The following is a 20,874-nucleotide window of genomic DNA, read 5'->3' as shown; positions in this document are numbered from 1 at the left end:
CATCAAGAGTAGTGACTGGCATATTGTGATGAGCCAGTTGCTCGGCCAATACTGACCATACGTTTCAGTTGGTGAGAGATCTGAAGAATGTGCTGGCCGGGGCAGCAGGTGAACATTTTCTGTATCCAGAAAGGCCCGTACAGGACCTGCAACATGCGGTCGTGTTATTATCCTGCTGAAATGTAGGGTTTCGCAGGGATCGAATGAAGGGTAGAGCCACGGGTTGTAACACATCTGAAATGTAACGTCCCCTGTTCAAAGTGCCGTCAATGTGAACAAGAGCTGACTGAGACATGTAACCAATAGCTCCCCATACCATCATGCTGGGTGATACACCAGTATGGCGATGAAGAATACACGCTTCCATTGTGCGTTCACCGCAATGTCGCCAAACACAAATGCAACCATCATGATGCTGTAAACAGAACCTGATTCATCTGAAAAAATGAAGTTTTGCCATTTGTGCACCCAGGTTCGTCATTGAGTACACCATTGCAGGCGCTCCTGCCTGTGATGCAGCATTAAGGGTAACCGCAGCCATGGTCTTCGAGCTGATAGTCCATGCTGCTGCAAACATCGTCGAACTGTTCGTGCAGGTGGTTGTTGTCTTGCAAACATCCCCATCTGTTGACTCAGGGATCGAGATGTGGCAGCACGATCCGCTATAGCCACGCAGATAAGATGCCTGTCATCTCGACTGCTAATGATACGAGGCTGTTGGGATCCAGCACAGCATTCCGTATTACCCTCCTGAACCCACCAATTCCATATTCTGCTAGCAGCCATTGGATCTCGACCAACGCGAGCAGCAATGTTGCGGTATGATAAACTGCGATCGCGAAAGGCTACAATCCAACCATTATCAAAGTCGCAAACGTGATGGTACGTATTTCTCCTCCTTACACGAGGCATCACAACAACGTTTCACCAGCCAATGCCGGCCAACTGCTGTTAGTGTATGAGAAATCAGTTGGAAACTTTCCTGATGTCAGCACGTTGTAGGTGTCGCCACAGGCGCAAACCTTGTGTGAATGGTCTGAAAAGCTAATCATTTGCATATCACAGAATCTTCTTCCTGTCACTTAAATTTCGTATCTGTAGCACCACACCTAAAGGTGGCAGTGGTTAAATACAGGGAGCAAAAGGCTATTTACAATTTGTACAGAAACCAGATGGCAGTTATAAGAGTTGAGGGGCATGAAAGGGAAGCAGTGGTTGGGAAGGGAATGAGATGGGGTTGTAGCCTCTCCCCAATGTTATTCAATCTGTATATTGAGTAAGCAGTAAAGGCACAAAAGAAAAATTTGGAGTAGGTATTAAAATCCATGGAGAAGAAATAAAAACTTTGAGGTTCGCCGATGACATTGTAATTATGTCAGAGACAGCAGAGGACTTGGAAGAGCAGTTGAACGGAATGGACAGTGTCTCGAAAGGAGGATATAAGATGAACATCAACAAAAGCAAAACGACGATAATGGAATGCAGTCGAATTAAGTCGGGGTGATGTTGAGGGAATCAGATTAGGAAATGAGACACTTAAAGTAGTAAAGGAGTTCTGCTATTTAGGGAGCAAAATAACTGATGATGGTCGAAGTAGAGAGGATATAAAATGTAGACCAGCAATGGCAAGGAAAGCGTTTCTGAAGAAGAGAAATTTGTTAACATCGAGTGTTGATTTAAGTGTCAGGAAGTCGTTTCTGAAAGTATTTGTATGAAGTGTAGCCATGTATGGAAGTGAAACATGGACAATAAATACTTTGGACAAGAAGATAATAGAAGCTTTCGAAATGTGGTGCTACAGAAAAATGTTGAAGATTAGGTGAGTAGATCACGTAACTAATGAGGAGGTATTGAATAGGATTGGGGAGAAGAGAAGTTTGTGGCACAACTTGACTAGAAGAAGGGATCGGTTGGTATGACATGTCCTGAGGCATCAAGGAATCACAAATTTAGCATTGGATGGCAGCATGGAGGGTAAAAATGGTAAAGGGAGACCAAGAGATGAATACACTAAGCAGATTCACGAGGATGTAGGTTGCAGTAGGTACTGGGAGATGAAGTAGCTTGCACAGCATCGAGTAGCACGAAGAGCTGCATCAAACCAGTCTCAGGACTGAAGACCACAACAACAACAACAACAACAACAACAACAAGCACCTCATCTTCATGGTGTAGCAATTTTAATGGCCAGTCATGTAAGTTGAGCAGTGTCCCCATGTCAGCCTTTACTGGATTAGTTGATAGAAGCCGTTCTCCACAAAGCCTGTTATATCACTGTGACTAAGAGCTGGTTCTACATTGTTGATATTCATACCTGGAATTTACATTGTTTAATTTGTAATTACATTGCATGAAAAAATATTTCAGCACAAACTTGAAAGTATGATATAATTGGATGGATAAAAAATCTATTCTCCGAGTGGTAGCAGGAGAACATATACATAAAAGCTCTGAGAACTTGCATAAGTAATATCTTTTGTATGTGTGTTCTCACTCTGCCATGTGGTGTGAAAAAAATATATTTTTTGGTATTTGTTATTCAAGTTCAGAATTAAAATTAAAACATTTTCAAATGTCTTGGGATTCTTGGGAGTGGCATATAGCCAGTATCTGATTCCCAGCATGGATGAACTGCCTATATATTAAACATAATTAAGCTTCTATGGGACCCTCAGTCCTACACACACCTGACCAATTTTTTTTCAAACATGAGATGATCCTTTGCATATCTTGGAGCATAGTTCACCAGTCTGTGTTTCTGCTATGAAGTGCAGAAGTATTTTTGTCCTCCCAGCTATCACGTTGAGGATCTCCTTGAAATATTATTGAAATATTTTTGCTATCTGAACAACTTTGAAGTGTTCTTGCTGTTTTTCAGTTAACTCTCGATACTTGGATTTCATAACTATCCTTATTCACTGTTACCTTGTCGTGATTCTTGGGTTGTTTCTTTTAACTTCTTATAGGACTTACCACTTTCATTACTGTGATAATTCTCTGGTATCTCCTCTGTCTGCCTTGTTAGTAGTTCTCTTTTTCTTTTCTACTGTCTGACATTATTGCTACTTCAGTCTTCTTTTCATTCTGCAAAGGAGTCTGCATATAGTACACTTGTGGAACCCATTGTTGAATATTGTTTGAGTGTTTGTGGAGGCATAGAACCACTGGCTCTAATCCCAATAACATCACTGCCATACCACAGCAAGAACAACTGTATCTTTGCTAGATCAGTTCTCTGTAGTTTGCACTCTATGCTACATGTATTGTGTAGACATTGCAAGAATAAAAGTATCCATAGTAAGTGGCGGGAGTGCGAGTGATTATTTAGCGTTGCAATTACCACACCTGCTCCCCACTACCTACATGGTCACTAAGACAGTCATTAATGTATCTCCATTCCTTATCTATGTATTATTTTCCTACTTCCTGATGATGTAGCATTTGTGCCAACATTTGTCAGTATCACTGTAGTACAAATTTATCCTTAAGTTTGTTCACATTGTATTTCTTTGTGCTGACAGTCTTTCTTTTAAGTACTGCAGATAGTTTCTGATTTCCACCCACTAGACAGTGGTCAAAGTTACCATTAGCTTCTCAAAAAATATCCCCATTTTTAGCAAAAGTCACCCTCTGGTTTGTGATTAACATATGGTCAATTTGATTTGTCTGATTTGCTCCTGTGATTTTCCAAGATATATTGTACATATACCTCAGAATTTGATTCTGCCATAGAGGCATGAGTTCCTTCTCAGCAAAAAGGATTCACCAAGGTGTGATGATTTTGGTTATGTTGTAGAGCAGCACTCCTTTCAGCTGACTTCTGTTAGAGTAATCAGTCATTTGAATGGTGACTTACTTTCTGTTTCAGGTTATGAAATAAACCATGCAAAACTGTGTATGAATGTTTGCCCATAATGTCATCCCTAAAATTCTAAGAATTGAAATTAGCAGTTTTTCTAACCCACTAACTCTCATTGTGTGACCATACAATATCTTTCATTTCGCAGATTTTTTATATTGTATTTGTAGTAACTACTCTGTTTTACATTTTCTCCAGAATTTTTATTCCTGTTATTAATTTAGTTTTAGTGTTGTAATATTTATTCAGTTTACAATCAGTGATCTTTTATTTAAAAAAGTGAGGGTGCTAGGATGATGCTGTTATGTGACCTATATCCTTAATATGACTACGTGGAGGCTTGCTGTAAGAGTGTTTGCTGAAACTATCTGACAAATTCAGATACTAAAAGATTAGTGTAAAAGTTAATGATAGATTGTTTTTATTGTGTAATTTCTATTGAAAGAAGCTGCATTATTCATTGACATTAGTGCTCCACAAACCTAATGGTTCTGTTTGAATAGTTTTATCAAAAAGAAAATCATGAGACAGAATTGCTGGTCAGGAGAAATTCAGTACTGTTGATAGACGCTCATAAAATTACATACACTGTCTTAGCTTTAGCAAAGTAACCAATAGTTCCTTCTGTGAGGAGGAGAGAGGCACAGGTCAGGAAAGGTTAAAAAGGAAGGGCAGGTCACTTGGATCGAAGGGGGAGAGGGACCCACCTGGGATGAAGGAAAGGGGTCTGAAGGTAAGGCCTGACCAGCAATTCTGTCCCAAAATTCTATATCTTTGTTTGTTATCTTCTGCACTGCATGAAGATAATGGTGTTCAAAATTTGCTACAATATTTCTATCACTCTATTGCAGCAGCAGTGGTTCATCAGATGAAGATATCACCTTATCTGGAGTATTTCAATCACTGGAATATATCTACCATGAGCTTGCACATTTAAAACACGTGAAAATCTACCCTGCTCTTGGTTGGAAAGATTTTACAGTCATATGGAATAATACTAATAATATAACTGAGCAGAAATTCTATTCAAATATTGCACCACTATTTAAAGACTCATTGACAAATGAAGTAAGAAAGGCTGCCTGCATTTTTAAAATAGATCTGGAATTTCAATTTAATTTTTATGCATGTGGTCTTTTGTAGAGCAGTTCTGAGATATCTCAAACGCTGTTTTTTTTTAAAAAAAATAATCTGTCTGTCAGTTGTAGACTGTTTTTGTCAGTTAAGTGGTGATAAGCTCCAGCTGGGAATAGAGTAGAGTACAGTTAATGGAATGCAGTGGATCACTTTGAAGTCTCAGCATTGTCAAGGATTATAAATGAGTCAAGCATTATTCCTGCCCTTTTAGAGGTTTTTCTGTATTTCATTCTTGACATTATCTGGAAATACAGAGCAGAGCCACTTGCCTAAAGAAGAGGAGTATCAGTATACTAGTAAAAATAACAATGGGTAAATAACAGAGTAGGGTAAAAGTCTAGATCTGGGCCAGTAGCGTACTTAAATGTCTTGTGCAGCAGTGTTGTCAGATTCTTCCACATGATGTAATCGGCCAAAGAAACGTCTGCAATACCAGACATCCCACACACTACCATCATAAATCATTTGGGTTTTCCTAGCATCTCATGACACCTGCCATCACAGTTGCATGGTGGATTTAGAATCACACATTTGATACCAATCGTTTGGAGCCTGCGGCTCCAATAGGCAAACATTCTTGGAAATTACTGAATGTTGGACCGTGCAATACCATTGTTTGATTATGATTTTTGTGAATACAGTTTTGCTGGACTACTGAAATTTTATGATCTATAACATTTACATTAGTTAGCATATTGTTTTCAACATTTAAAATTTTTTGATCTAAACTCCTAAAGTTCTGTTCCATTTTTTCCTCTATGGCCATCTGTTGAACCCTGACATCATTAACATTCTTATCCTGATTTGCGGCTTGTGCAACTAACTCATTTTCAAAAACAATAAATTTATTACCTATTACATCAACTTATTCATTCACACTTTTTAATCCATCTGACAACCTATTTCTCAGCCGCGAAACTTAATTACTAAGTTAGTCTATTTGGTATTGTACCCTGTCCATTTTATCATCGTTTTCAGTTCGTACTTCTGTTAACTGATCTGTAACTGCACTCTATTTTGCCAAAATCAACTGCGTGACATCAGTTTTAACTGTTTCTTTGCTAACTACAGTTTCACTTGGTTCAAAGATGTTCTGGCTTGGTCCTACAGCTTTCACATCTACATCACTAACCTCGTCTCTATTCATTTTCCTAGCAATCACACGAGTCCACCAGAAATATTAATTCCACAGATAGTTTGTACTTATCTTTTCTGATGTCCTTCATTGTATTTGTAAAGTCCTCTTTCAATTCATCTGGTCCATCATTGTTGATATTATCTCATCACTGTTGATATGACTTTGTTGGGCAGCTCACGGGTCTTCTTTGATTGAGTGATTGTAATTTCATTTATACATAAACTGTAAATGACCCATATCCAAAATCCATTCTTCTTATGCAACACACCAAACTTCGTTATCAGTCAACGGATCATGGCTGATGCACACACTTGTAATCTTATCCTCTCACATATCACAGTTTAATGTCCCTTAGTGTCTTCATTATTTTCAAAAGCTCTGAGAGGTGTAAGATATACAAAAGAAAAAATTTTTACTTATCTTCATTTTCTCTTCTTGTTGTGGGCTCCAAGTCTTGCATCTGGGGGTATATTCTTGCTGCTGAAATTTTGATTTAACATTGTGGGTTCCTGATGACTGACTAACTGATGAAGATTTGCCTTTATATTTCTTCAACTTTATTCTTTGTCACATTATTAAATATCACACCATCTTTACAATTTCCACTTAATGTTCCAAATTACATTGTTAGTGTCAATCATAAAAAAAACAAAACATCTGCCTCCATCAGAGGCATACCCACTACTACTACATTCTGTGGTACTCACAATATTCCAAGGTGCTTACAAAGCAAAAGAGTTTAAAAATTTTCCTGACCAAGATATGACATTATTTTATAAGTGAATCCAGAAATAAATTTAATAATTAGTGTTAGACTGTGCAGTTAATAACATGAATTTAGAGTATGCCACGTATTCCTAAAAGAAAAATAATTTTAGCTATATTGATTGTAACAACTTAATTTCTTTTTATACATTTTAGTCTGAAAGAAATATAATATATCATACAAAAAAATCAAATGAAATTATTTCAGTGAAACAGCTGAGAATGTTCACCTATATATACATATATATCTGAAACAAGCAAGTCTGCTTGTGTCTGTATATGTGTGGATGGATATGTGTGTGTGTACGAGTGTATACCCGTCCGTTTTTCCCCCTAAGGTAAGTCTTTCCACTCCCAGGATTGGAATGACTCCTTACCCTCTCCTTTAAAACCCACAACCTTTCGTCTTTCCCTCTCCTTCCCTCTTTCCTGATGAAGCAACCGTTGATTGTGACTTACCAAATGAAAGCGCTGGCACATCGATAGACACACAAACAAACACAAACATACACACAAAATTCAAGCTTTCGCAACAAACTGTTGCCTCATCAGGAAAGAGGGAAGGAGAGGGAAAGACGAAAGGATGTGGGTTTTAAGGGAGAGGGTAAGGTGTCATTCCAATCCTGGGAGCGGAAAGACTTACCTTAGGGGAAAAAAGGACAGGTATACACTCGCACACACACTCATATCCATCCGCACATACACAGACACAAGCAGACATTTGTAATGGCAAAGAGTTTGGGCAGAGATGTCAGTCGAGGCGGAAGTGCAGAGGCAAAGATGTTGTTGAATGACAGGTGAGGTATGAGTGGCGGCAACTTGAAATTAGCGGAGATTGAGGCCTGGTGGATAACAGGAAGAGAGGATATATTGAAGAGCAAGTTCCCATCTCCGGAGTTCGGATAGGTTGGTGTTAGTGGGAAGTATCCAGATAACCCGGACGGTGTAACACTGTGCCAAGATGTGCTGGCCGTGCACCAAGGCATGTTTAGCCACAGGGTGATCCTCATTACCAACAAACACTGTCTGCCTGTGTCCATTCATGCGAATGGACAGTTTGTTGCTGGTCATTCCCACATAGAATGCATCACAGTGTAGGCAGGTCAGTTGGTAAATCATGTGGGTGATTTCACACGTGGCTCTGCCTTTGATCGTGTACACCTTCCGGGTTACAGGACTGGAGTAGGTGGTGGTGGGAGGGTGCATGGGACAGGTTTTACACCGGGGGTGGTTACAAGGGTAGGAGCCAGAGGGTAGGAAAGGTGGTTTGGGGATTTCATAGGGATGAACTAAGAGGTTACGAAGGCTAGGTGGACGGCAGAAAGAAACTCTTGGTGGAGTGGGGAGGATTTCATGAAGGATGGATCTCATTTCAGGGCAGGATTTGAGGAAGTCGTATCCCTGCTGGAGAGCCACATTCAGAATCTGATCCACTTCCGGAAAGTATCCTGTCACAAGTGGGGCACTTTTGTGTTTGTTCTGTGGGAGGTTCTGGGTTTGAGAGGATGAGGAAGTGGCTCTGGTTATTTGCTTCTGTACCAGGTCGGGAGGGTAGTTGCAGGATGCGAAAGCTGTTGTCAGGTTGTTGGTGTAATGCTTCAGGGATTCCGGACTGGAGCAGATTCGATTGCCACAAAGACGTAGGCTGTAGCGAAAGGACCGTTTGATGTGGAATGGGTGGCAGCTGTCATAATGGAGGTACTGTTGCTTGTTGGTGGGTTTGATGTGGACGGACGTGTGAAGCTGGCCATTGGACAGATGGAGGTCAACATCAAGGAAAGTGGCATGGGATCTGGAGTAGGACCAGGTGAATCTGATGGAACCAAAGGAGTTGAGGTTGGAGAGGAAATTCTGGAGTTCTTCTTCGCTGTGAGTCCAGATCATGAAGATGTCATCAACAAATCTGTACCAAACTTTGGGTTGGCAGGCCTGGGTAACCAATAAGGCTTCCTCTAAGTGACCCATGAATAGGTTGGCGTACGAGGGGGCCATCCTGCTACCCATGGCTGTTCCCTTTAATTGTTGGTATGTCTGGCCTTCAAAAGTGAAGAAGTTGTGGGTCAGTATGAAGCTGGCTAAGGTAATGAGGAAAGGGGTTTTAGGTAAGGTGGCAGGTGATCGGCGTGAAAGGAAGTGCTCCATCGCAGCGAGGCCCTGGACGTGCGGAATATTTGTGTATAAAGAAGTGGCATCAATGGTTACAAGGATGGTTTCCGGGGGTAACAGACTGGGTAAGGATTCCAGGCATTCGAGAAAGAAGTGGTTGGTGTCTTTGATGAAGGATGGGAGACTGCATGTACTGGGTTGAAGGTGTTGATCTGCGTAGGCAGAAATACGTTCTGTGGGGTCTTGGTAACCAGCTACAATGGGATGGCTGGGATGATTGGGTTTGTGAATTTTAGGAAGAAGGTAGAAGGTAGGGGTACGGGGTGTCGGTGGGGTCAGGAGTTTGATGGAGTCCGGTGAAAGGTTTTGTAGTGGGCCTAAGGTTCTGAGGATTCCTTGAAGCTCCACCTGGACATCGGGAAGGGGATTACCTTGGCAAACTTTGTATGTGGTGTTGTCTGAAAGCTGACGCAGTCCCTCAGTCACATACTCCCGACGATGAAGTACCACGGTCATGGAACCCTTGTCCGCCGGAAGAACGACGATGGAACGGTCAGCCTTCAGATCACGGATAACTTGGGCTTCAGCAGTGGTGAAGTTGGGAGTAGGATTAAGGTTTTTTTAAGAAGAATTGAGAGGCAAGGCTGGAAGTCAGAAATTCCTGGAAGGTTTGGAGAGGTGATTATTCATTGCACACAGACCCAGTCTCTCCCATCTACTCAATCTCCCACTTCCAGCTCCACTCCCTCCAAAACCTCAAAATTCCAATCAACACAATCTGGAACCACAACACCCTAATTCAGTAGTTAACCTTTCCTCTGAACCTCTCTCTCAATCCGAAACCTCTGTCCTATCCAAAGGCCTCACCTTCAGCCCCACTCCCAGATTCAACCAAACAGCTCTCGTCAAAGATTTACTGTCCTACACTCGTACTCTCTGCTGGAAATATCACTTTGCCATGAAGAAAAATGATCCTAATCCTACTCCTAATGATCCAACTCCCCAAGACACTATCCAAATTGAACCCTGCCTGGAACAGTTCCGTCCTCCGTCACAGCGGGACCCACCTCCTCTTCCTCAAAATCACCCTCTCCAAACCTTCCTACACTCGTGTATGTGCGGAGTGTATACCTGTATGTAGGTATATGTGCGGATGGATATGAGTGTGTGTGCGAGTGTATACCTGTCCTTTTTTTCCCCCTAAGGTAAGTCTTTCCGCTCCCGGGATTGGAATGACTCCTTACCCTCTCCCTTAAAACCCACATCCTTTCGTCTTTCCCTCTCCTTCCATCTTTCCTGATGAGGCAACAGTTTGTTGCGAAAGCTTGAATTTTGTGTGTATGTTTGTGTTTGTTTGTGTGTCTTTCGACCTGCCAGCGCTTTCGTTCGGTAAGTCACCTCATCTTTGTTTTTATATATAATTTTTCCCACGTGGAATGTTTCCCTCTATTAGGGGGAAACATTCCACATGGGAAAAATATATCTAAAAATTCATCTTTCCCTCTCCTTCTCTCTTTCTGATGAAGCAACCGTTGCTTGCGAAAGCTTGAATTTTGTGTGTGTTTTTGTGTTTGTTAGTGTCTCTATCAACATACCAACACTTTCGTTTGGTATAACACCAAACTTCCTGTCTATCCATGATCTGAAGGCTGACCGATCCATCGCCATTCTTCTTGCTGACAAGGGTTCCACGATTGTGGTACTTGATCATCGTGGCTGAGGGACTGTGTCAGCTTTCAGACAACACTACATACAAAGTTTGCCAGGGTAATCCCATTCCTGATGTCCAGGCAGAGCTTCAAGGAATCCTCAGAACATTAGGCCCCTTTCAAAACCTTTCACCTGACTCCATCAACCTCCTGACCTCACCAACATCCTGCACCCCTAACTCCTACCTACTTCCTAAAATTCCCGGCTACCTAATTGTAGCTGGTTACCAAGCCCCCACAGAACGTATCTCTGTCTACGTGGATCAACATCTTCAACCCATTATATGCAGTCTCCCATCCTTCATCATAGACACCAACAACTTTCTCGAACGCCTGGAATCCTTACCCAATCTGTTGCCCCCGGAAACTGTCCTTGTAACCATTGCTGCCACTTCCTTATACACAAATATCCCACACGTACAGGGCCTCGCTACGATGGTGCACTTCCTTTCACGTCGATCACCTGCTACCCTACCTAAAAGCTCTTTCCTCATTACCTTAGCCAGCTTCATCATAGCACACAACTTCTTCACTTTTGAAGGCCAGACATACCAACAATTAAAGGGAACAGCTATGGGTACCAGGATGGCCCCCTCGTATGCCAACTTACTTGGGAACTACGTTGGACACTTGACTAGGTAGAGCCAGGCCCTGCACGACAGGCACAATGTGTCATATAACGCATTAGATAAACTTTATTTTGGGTGTGCAGGATAAATAAGACAACTTTATGGGTGTACACCGATCGGTACTGGTTCATATTGTGTACGTAGATACGTAAAACGTGCAAGAGGGAAACCATTATGTGCTTCGGACCTCTTGATAAGTATGGAAGTGTGATTACGAATGTCAATCACATCGTGATTACGGGCAGCATGGGGTTCATGCCTGAGCCTCCAGACGTGCGCTAGCAGCACGTGTCGGGTGTTTCAAGCGTCAACTTCACGTCTCAATATCGCAGGATGTAATGGGAATATTGCGATGCAATCAATGCCATTGTGTATGTGCTTTGTCATGCTATGGATTGCTGAAGAAAAAATATAGGAGGTCCATTTAAAAAAACATAAGTTTGTGTTAAAAAACACATGTGCTTTCGTTTTAGAATGTTTCCAAATGTGTACATTCATTGGCCCCAGCCCTACATTGATACCGGTGAAAGTCGTTTTCCAATAGCTGTTATTGTTCCAGAGATATTTTGGGTGGACAAGATAGCTGGGACACCCCGTATATATAATGTTAGCAGAGGGCAGAGTGTGTCCCATTACACCTCGTATAAACATGTTACCACTTTACTATCCATGCTAGTTGTGGATGAAGTTACATTGCAGCATTATACATTTATCCATCAGCCACCAAAGTTTACAGTTCTGAATTTTCCATCAATACCTGTATTAATATAAATAGGAGACCTATTTGCACTCATTCACAGTGCATTTTTTTTTTAGAGCATATTTATAGCAATGAACATTATAATTTAGTCTTTGCCTTTGGGTCCCAGCCTAACCACACCCTTGGAAATCACAACATATTCATATAAAAGAGAAAATTGACAAGTATTTGTGACGAGCAAGATTAATATTTGTGATGAGCAAGATTATATGTTTCCTGGCTGCACAGGGAAGTTTGTAGCCTTGCATGTCACAAATATGTAGATGCTGCAACTGAAGCTATGCTATCAAGTCCCTACTGAGCCCAGCATTCTAATTCATGAGATATTTGGAAAAGAATAACAGTCAGTGTGACTACAGCAAAGAACAGAATGCTTTCTATTTCAGCACCAGAAATTCATTGACTCTTTTCTCACCTCTCATTTATTATATGCAAGTGTCATCCCAATGGCAATGCAAAACAGATGTATTGCCTACCTTTGAGTAGTAGAGAAGCACCACCTGCTGGTTCTGATCTAGACTTAAGTCCAGAGTAACATTAGAATCAGAATCCAGGCCAAAGTAGGTGCAAAACTTAGTTGAGATTGTATGACTGCAAATTTTTTCTCATTGCTGCAGTCTAATCTCAAGGCACTAACTTATCTTTATTACAGAAAAGAGCCACCATTTCTGTTTATTTTTATTTAAAGAAATAACAGTCTAGTGGAAAGCATCAAATATTGCATCACTTTAATTTGATACTAAGAGACAGTGTATCAGAAATAAGAAATATTCTACAAAAAGTCGAGCCAAGTTTGGTTGTGTATGAAGAAAATAATAATGTAAGCATAGACATGAACAAAATAAAATATTAAAATGAGTCTACAGTTCAACTTATTTACATAATTCTATAAACTTATAGTAACAATACATGGTATTTCCCAGTGACAGTGATAAAGAAAATGAGATATAATCAAAGCATGATATCATTTATCTAGTGAAATGCATCCGGCTCCAATTGGACAACAAAAGACATTAGCATTGATTTCCAATAGCGAAGCCCTAATAATGGACTTGAGTCCTTGGAAATTTCAGCTTGTGGCTCCATTCCTCTCTTCTGCATTTTTCACCAGCAAAAAAGTCATACTGTTTGCACTCATCATATTGTAAACAGCAATTTCTTGCAGTGAAAATCAGTAGGAATAACCCAACTACCTTGACTCATAGTACTTCACTTGTTTTACTTAGCCACCAGCTGAAGCTTCCATCCAGGACACAATTCACTAACAGAAATCTGACAGATATGTTACACTATTCAGCAAACAACTTTGTTTTCACTTATGATATCACTAACAGCAGTTTAGATCATGGACTGCCCAGCATCCACAGCATCTCGTCTCACACATTACTATTGCTTGTTGATGCTGCCCATTCATTACACATCATTTAATGGCACCATTTGCTATCAATAATGAAACATGCTCTATCTGATCTTGATCATAGCATTTATTGTCCTGCTTTTATCAGTGTTTATACCTGTTGGTGGTTCACTGACTGAGTCAGCCAGTTTCATACTTAAGTTACCCTTCTCTTGAGTAAATATTTGAATGTATATATAAATTTTGCCCCCAGTACAAAAATAACTTTATTTCAAATTTTACATGATGACATTTTAGACCTCACTGATTCATCTTCAGGCATTTTGGTTTTTACAGTAATCACACATGACCTTCTAAGTTATTTATTGTATCTTGTACTACTTAGACATAGGTATATGGAATAGGTATAAAAATATAAGGATAAAAATTTATTACTGATAAGGATGAAGAAATTCTGTGCGGGGAGGTATATAAAATAGCTCAAGAAGCACTGATAATTCCATAATTAATCTAGTGTAACATGGTTCCAAGTAACTGAAAGCAGCACAGATTTTTTTAAAAAAAATCAGCACACATTAAATACCCTATTGATAAAAAATTGCCGTGTTACATTACATGAAGTCAAAGCATATAAGGTGCTTCCCACATATACGTATCTCGATAAAAATTCAGTTGATTAAATGCACTCAGGTGATAAAATCCTCATACCATCTATGCACGTTGCCAGAGAACATTACTGTCACAGGCATGCCACATAGCACTAAGCTAACAGCAGAGTGCTAATATAGAGGTGACAGATCCACTTTTGAGTAACCCCCTCCCCCATCCATGAGCAATAATTGGCAAGACCCCTCCAGGTCTGCCTGGTTTAGCATTTGTGCTTGCACCAGCGTGGTTTTCTTTTTGTGTCACATTGCTTTGTTAATTAAACATATAGGTTACTTTTTTCTGTTGTTTCCTCACTGTCAGTGATCACACAGTATGTAATTACTACAGATTTTATATGGTGCATAAGCCCAAGGTAATTTTATACGTATGGTCAGGTGATATCATAAATGTTATATTGGGCACTTTGAAAAATCTGCCTTTATTTCTGATGCATCACTATTCATTGCTTGTAAGCACATCATGTGATCATTTAGCTTGTATTACACATGCCATCCAACAGCAAGGTAGGTAACTTTTTAGTGTGCCCGCTGCCTCTGTGTCAACACTCCGCTGGAAGCATAGTGCTCTGGAGCAAGCATGTGAGAGTCATATTCACCATGAGCATGCGTGGATGGTATCAGGATTTTTTCAGCTGTTGGCATTTTATCAACTGGGTGCATTTTATCAACCATATGCATTTTATCAACTGTGTGCATTTAACCAACTAGATTTTTATCAAGATATGTATACTTGGAGAGTGCCTTTTACGCTTCAGCTACATGTAATGTAACATGGCAGTTTTATGACACATTACATATGGTACATTAAGTTTTGTATATTCTATATCATTGTAGTTTCTTTCCAACCCCTCCCCCTTGGAACAATAAAAGTGTCTACACTGTGATCATGACGTATGATGTGTGATGGTTTCCAGGTAACATACAGATCTGACAGCAAATAATGTACCATAAGAGTCACTATTTGGATTTTTAATGGGTCCTGGAATTGAGAAGGCTCTACTTATACAATGATAATGAACTTGACACATTAGACAATAAAGTGCAGGCTCCTGGTATATTTTATAATTGCCAAAGGCATCTGACTGCATAAATGCCTATATAATTTTATGTAAATTAGAATACAGGAATACAACAGGAAATGCTGCAAAATGATTCATATCCTATATATCTGTCTGGAAACAAAAGGTATCAAAAGGAAAGATACATGTAGCCTATTAAGCTAACAGGCATCATCCAACTGGTGACTAATTACATGTGGTGTCCACAATATTCCATCTTAAGGTTCATATATTTTCTTTTGTGTGTCAATGGCCTTTCATCTTTGTCATTTTGGTGGTTGATTACACTTCTTCACACCCTATGTCTGCTAAAAACAACCACTGGAGCAATTGAATGGCTGAACACACTGGACATCACACTGTAGCAGATACACACTGAAAATTAAGTGCTTTAGAAACTAGACCATAATTAATGTTTAAATATTGTAATCACCATTAAACATTCAGTATCATTTGCATTTTGTTTATAATACACATCTTCTGACAACTATGTATAATTCTGAGTACAAAATTGTGTTAGACCTGAATTATGAAATTAACTCTGTAGAAAGCATTTGATAAATAAATAAAATATGTAAAATTACCAGATGTCAAGTTTGTTTTGTATGCAGGTAATGAAAACATTGCAATAAATAGCAAATTAAATATAGTCTTAGGAAGTTTGGCTAACAATTTTTTAATGAACATTAATAAATGGTTCCTAGCCAGTTCTCTGTCACTAAACTTTGACAAAGCACGCTACATGAAGATGCAGTGTAGAATATCAGGTTTCCTGCCAGTATACATGTAAAATATATAACAGTCAGATAGAAGAAGTTGGCAGTTTTAAATTCTTTGGATTACAGGTTAATGACAAATTCAGCTTGGAGAAGCACACCACAGAACAGCTGAAGTGCCTAAACAAATCTCTATTTGCAGTACGAATGTTGTCAGACATAGGTGATATAAAAGTAAAAAAGCTAACATACTTTGCTTACTTTTGTTCCATAATGTCATACAGGATGATTTTTGGGGTAATTCATCAATCCAAGCTAAAGTTTTCTGAATCCAAACACATTTAGTAAGAAATTAATGGTATGAACTCAAGAACATCTTACAGAAGCCCGTTTAGGGAACTAGGGATACTATCTACTGCTGCCCACTATGTTTATTCCTTTATGAAGTTTGGTATTAAATATATATCTCTTTTTCAAACCAATAGCACAGTTCATAGTATCAATACTAGGAATAAGAATTATATTCATAAATATTTACCATTTACTTTGGTCCAGGTCCTCCACTATGGCTGAATGGCCAGTGCAGTTGACTGCCATAAGGGGGACCTGAGTTTGATTCCCAGTACTGCCAGGGATTTTTCATTGGTAGGAAGACTGGAACAGGTTGCTTGCAGCCTCATGATTCTAGCTGAGGAGCTACTTGACTAAGAATTAGTGGCTCCAGGTCACAAAAACTGATGTGGCAACAGTGTGCTGACTCCATGCCATAAAAAATTTTACTACTAGTAAAATTCAGTTAACGAGGTTTCTGAAGGATTTATTCATGTTTGACCCTTTCTACCTCCCAAAAATATATCTTTCAGTCTATAGTTGCAAATTTCTATTTTGCTTACTGATTACCAGTTCTGGTACAAATTACCATCCTCAGGCCGTTGTATGATCAAATAATCCCAGTACACAGCGAAAATAATAAAGTAAGAGACATTTACAAAATATTTATTTTTTCTCTAGGATAGCAATCACATGGCACACAGTGCAATCTTTAAATGTGTAGGTCTCCCCTTCCCTTAACTTTACAAAGATGCAAATTGGGGTCAACACTGGTAAGAGCACTTCCTATGTACAGATTTCATTTTTCCTCAAACAAAAAACAAAAAAAAAAAAAAAAAAAAAAAAAATGTAAAAGACATCTAAGAATAAAAGCAGCATAAAATATGAAATTTAAGACATTATGAGGGTGTGCTGGAAAGTAATGCCTCTGAAATTTTTGTGTGAAAGCTCTTAAAGCTTTTTAAATAAAACAATCACCATTATTAACATTCATTATCTTTATTACTAACATATTGATCTGGCTATAATTCTTTTGATCAAGTGAGTGTCATCATAATAAAAGCATTATATATAAAACAAAAAACTGTTTTTATTGAAAAGATGTCCATCATACAGACGGAATAGTTGTGCAGTGTGGCTATGTGTTAGTCTGAAATGGTCAGTCGACAGTTTTTGGCCATATTTACAGTTATGTTTCTTCAAGCAGTGTCCATGTATATGCTGGGGCTCTTGGTGGTGGTGCATTGTGCTTCCTCCATAGCATGCCACAGTTCAACAACCCACTACAACCATGCTAATCATTCCCCATAGATAACATGCAGTTGTGAGTTGCTGCATTGACGGGCATTGGTATCAGAGGAAGACTACAAAGGACTACAGCACTAATAGTTTTGTGTTGTCTTGTTGTCACTATAGGCTTGTACCATGGGAAGCAAGGAGAGGATGTTGTTTGGTGGCTGGCACCCTCTTTCTTAAGCACAAACTGCACACATATATTAGCAGTGTTCTTTATTAACAAAACAAGAAGCTACTCATCTTAAGTTAGTCCATGTGTTTTGGTATGAGCTCTTCTGTAATAGTCCATGTTAGCCTCACTGCTGGTGAAGTACAAGTCCCATTATTCATCCTACTCTGGTCACTATGTGCTGCCTGAGACTGAGACTCTGACTGCACCTGTGACTTTCTGCAACTGCAAGTGACTGGGATGAGACTGATGACTCAATTCGTTGACTCACTGGATGGCTGACTGGACCCTCCAGTCCATGGCAGCAGTCTAAATACTGGTGGTTGAGAGGGCATTGGTAATGTGCTGCTTCTGAGTCTGTCTTTGGCATCTCTCATGATAGGCTCACTTAATTCAGCACCTATTACCTATTACAATCTTCTTGCAACCTCTTTGCCAACCGGTGTGCTGGCAACAGCTTGCGCCAGCCCATTCCTCTCCTCTGAAATGCCACACCATTGTCATGTAGTGAGGCTGCGAATGACAATGGGGAGGGAGGCAGGATGCTGGATGTAGAGATGAGCTGGGAGCCGTGACTGTGGAGGAAGGTGTAGTTCCGACTGTACCCCACCATCTGGCTTGCAAGGCAATAGGAACATCCTCCAGAAAACTGCTGCCAGGGCACACATCCAAGCCTGAGGGCATGTCCTGGAGTGATGACAGCAATGGCGATGGCAATGGCAGGTCCAGGTCCATTGGGTCGGCTAGTGGGAACAGTGGGGGCGAGGGCGCATCGTCCATCCACTCATCCTGGGGTGGCCTGGTAACACCAGTGGGCAGCTGTGAAGGCAATGCGGTCCAGTGAGGCTGTGAATCTGGGGGAAGAAAACTGGGAGAATGATGGGGCAAATGACATGAGCAAATTTGGTTCTGCTGGCGGTGCTGCACGCCATCGGAACATGCAATCAAATACATATAAAAGCCTATGCGTTCCTGGATCATGTATCTTTTCCAGTGCCCATAGTTGCTATAAACCCTGAAAAGAACAAGATCATGTGGTGTAAAGCAATACTTGTGGTCCATTGGCAGCACAGGATGCTGCGGTTGGTGTAGCAAGTGTAGCAGTGTCCGATGGCAGTGGCCGTGCACAAGTTCTGATGGTGATGGTCCATCTTGTGGGTGGGAGCAGTAGGAGATGAGAAAGAGTCACAGCACCTGTTCCTGTGTGTAGTGGTGTGACGCTTAGTCATCTGTTATTTGAAAGTGTGTACAAAGTGTTCTGTTTCTCCATTGGACTGTGGGTGAAACAAAGCACTTGTGAGATGATGAATGCCATTACATTCACAAAACTGTTCAAAATGATGTGAAGTGAACTGTGGTCCATTGTCTGACACAAGTACTTCTGGCAAACCTTCTACACAAAATATTGAGTACAATGCTTGAATGCTGTTACATGATGTGGTGGAGTTCATAGGCACCACAAATGGGAACTTGCTAAAAGAGTCTATCACTATGAGCCAACGAGTGTTCCAAAATGGTGCTGCAAAGTCTATGTGCACTTATTGCCATGGAAATTGAGTCTTAGGCCAAGACGAAAATGTTTGTGGCAGAGCAGATTGGTTTTCTGCACATATGCAACACTGTGATGTCATTTTTTCAATGTGTGTGTCCGTGTCCTGTCAAGTACAGAGCTGGTGAACTAACTGTTTAGTGCAAACAATTCCTCAATGTCCTTGGTGGTGCAATCACAGCACACCTTTTGGAACACTTTGGGAATAAGCACACATGATTGTCCACTGTCATTTTGAACTAGAACCACAACCTGTTGTACTGAAAGGTTATGTCAACGAGCAAAGTATTGGCACACAACTGAGTTCTGGATACTGTTCAATGAATGAGGCCAAGACGTGTGAATGTTATGCAACAAAATCTTGATGTCTAGGGTCTGTTTATGTGGGCTGTGGAATTTTTCCGTAGTGTATGGGAGAAAATCCCAGAAATTCTGAGTCCTGCACATCAGTTTGTCAACAAGATGTGGCAGATGCATCAAAAGCAAAGTCTGGACCAATAAGAAGTATAGGTAGGACATCTGCATTGCCATACCTTGCCATGGGTCTGTACACAATTTCATACTGATGCTGTGAAAGCAACAAAGCCCAGCATTTCAATTTTTAAGTGATGCATGTAGGAACTGGCTTTGATGGATGAAACAAGGATTGCAAAGGCTTGTGATCTGTCACTAAATAGAACTAAATAGTGGTGGTATTTGGTAACACCATACATAATAGCAAGAGCCTCTTTTTCTGTTTGAGAATAATTGCACTGAGTTTCAGTTATCAACTATGAGGCAAAAGCAGTAGATCTGTCTTGTGCACCAATTCTGTGTGAAAGCACAGTGGTAATTCCATAAGAAGCAGCATCATCTTGCAAAACTACTGGCTTGGCGGAGTCAAAATGCACTAAACATCTGTCACTAAGCAAAGCATTTTTGAGTTTCTGAAATGCATCTTGACAGTCTTTAGCCCACACAAAAGGCACGTTTTTGCATGCAGGTGATGCAATGGAGCCATGATCTGAGAGGCACTAGGTACGAAGTACGTGTCATCTTGCCTAGTACTAACTGCAGTTCAGACACAGTGCAAAAAAAAGGCAGGTCATGGATCACAAGTAGCTGAGATTGGAGAGGGGTGCACACCCTGACTATTTATAACATGACCTAAGTACTGTAGTTCAGTTTGAAAAAAGTCACATTTTTTGAGATGACACTTGAATCCTGCTTCTAACAACACTCAGAAAAGAGTATGCAAATTGACAATGTCTTCCTCTGGTGTGTGACCTCAGATGACAATATCATCAAGGTAGTTTGAACAAAATGGCACTTTTGTAGTCAGCTGTTCCAAGTAACATTAAAATGGTGGGTGTGGGAAGCACTGACAAAGGGCAAATGCAAATACTCGAACAGTCTTAAGTGTGTATTTATGACAAAAACTTTCTGTGATTCTTCATCCAATGGAATTTGCAAGTAGACATCACACAAATCTATCTTAGAAAAGCAACGTCCTGCATCAGGCTTGTCCATGAGTACTGCAATGTGAGGTAATGGATAGGTGTCAACTACTGTCTGTGGGTTGACTGTAGACTTGAAGTCAACACAAATGTGAATGCAACCAAAAGGCTTAGGCAACAAAATGAGAAGAC

The sequence above is a fragment of the Schistocerca piceifrons genome, unplaced genomic scaffold (assembly GCF_021461385.2).
Source record: "Schistocerca piceifrons isolate TAMUIC-IGC-003096 unplaced genomic scaffold, iqSchPice1.1 HiC_scaffold_866, whole genome shotgun sequence".
Lineage (NCBI taxonomy): Eukaryota > Metazoa > Arthropoda > Insecta > Orthoptera > Acrididae > Schistocerca > Schistocerca piceifrons.
Note: the sequence above shows the minus strand (reverse complement) of the source record.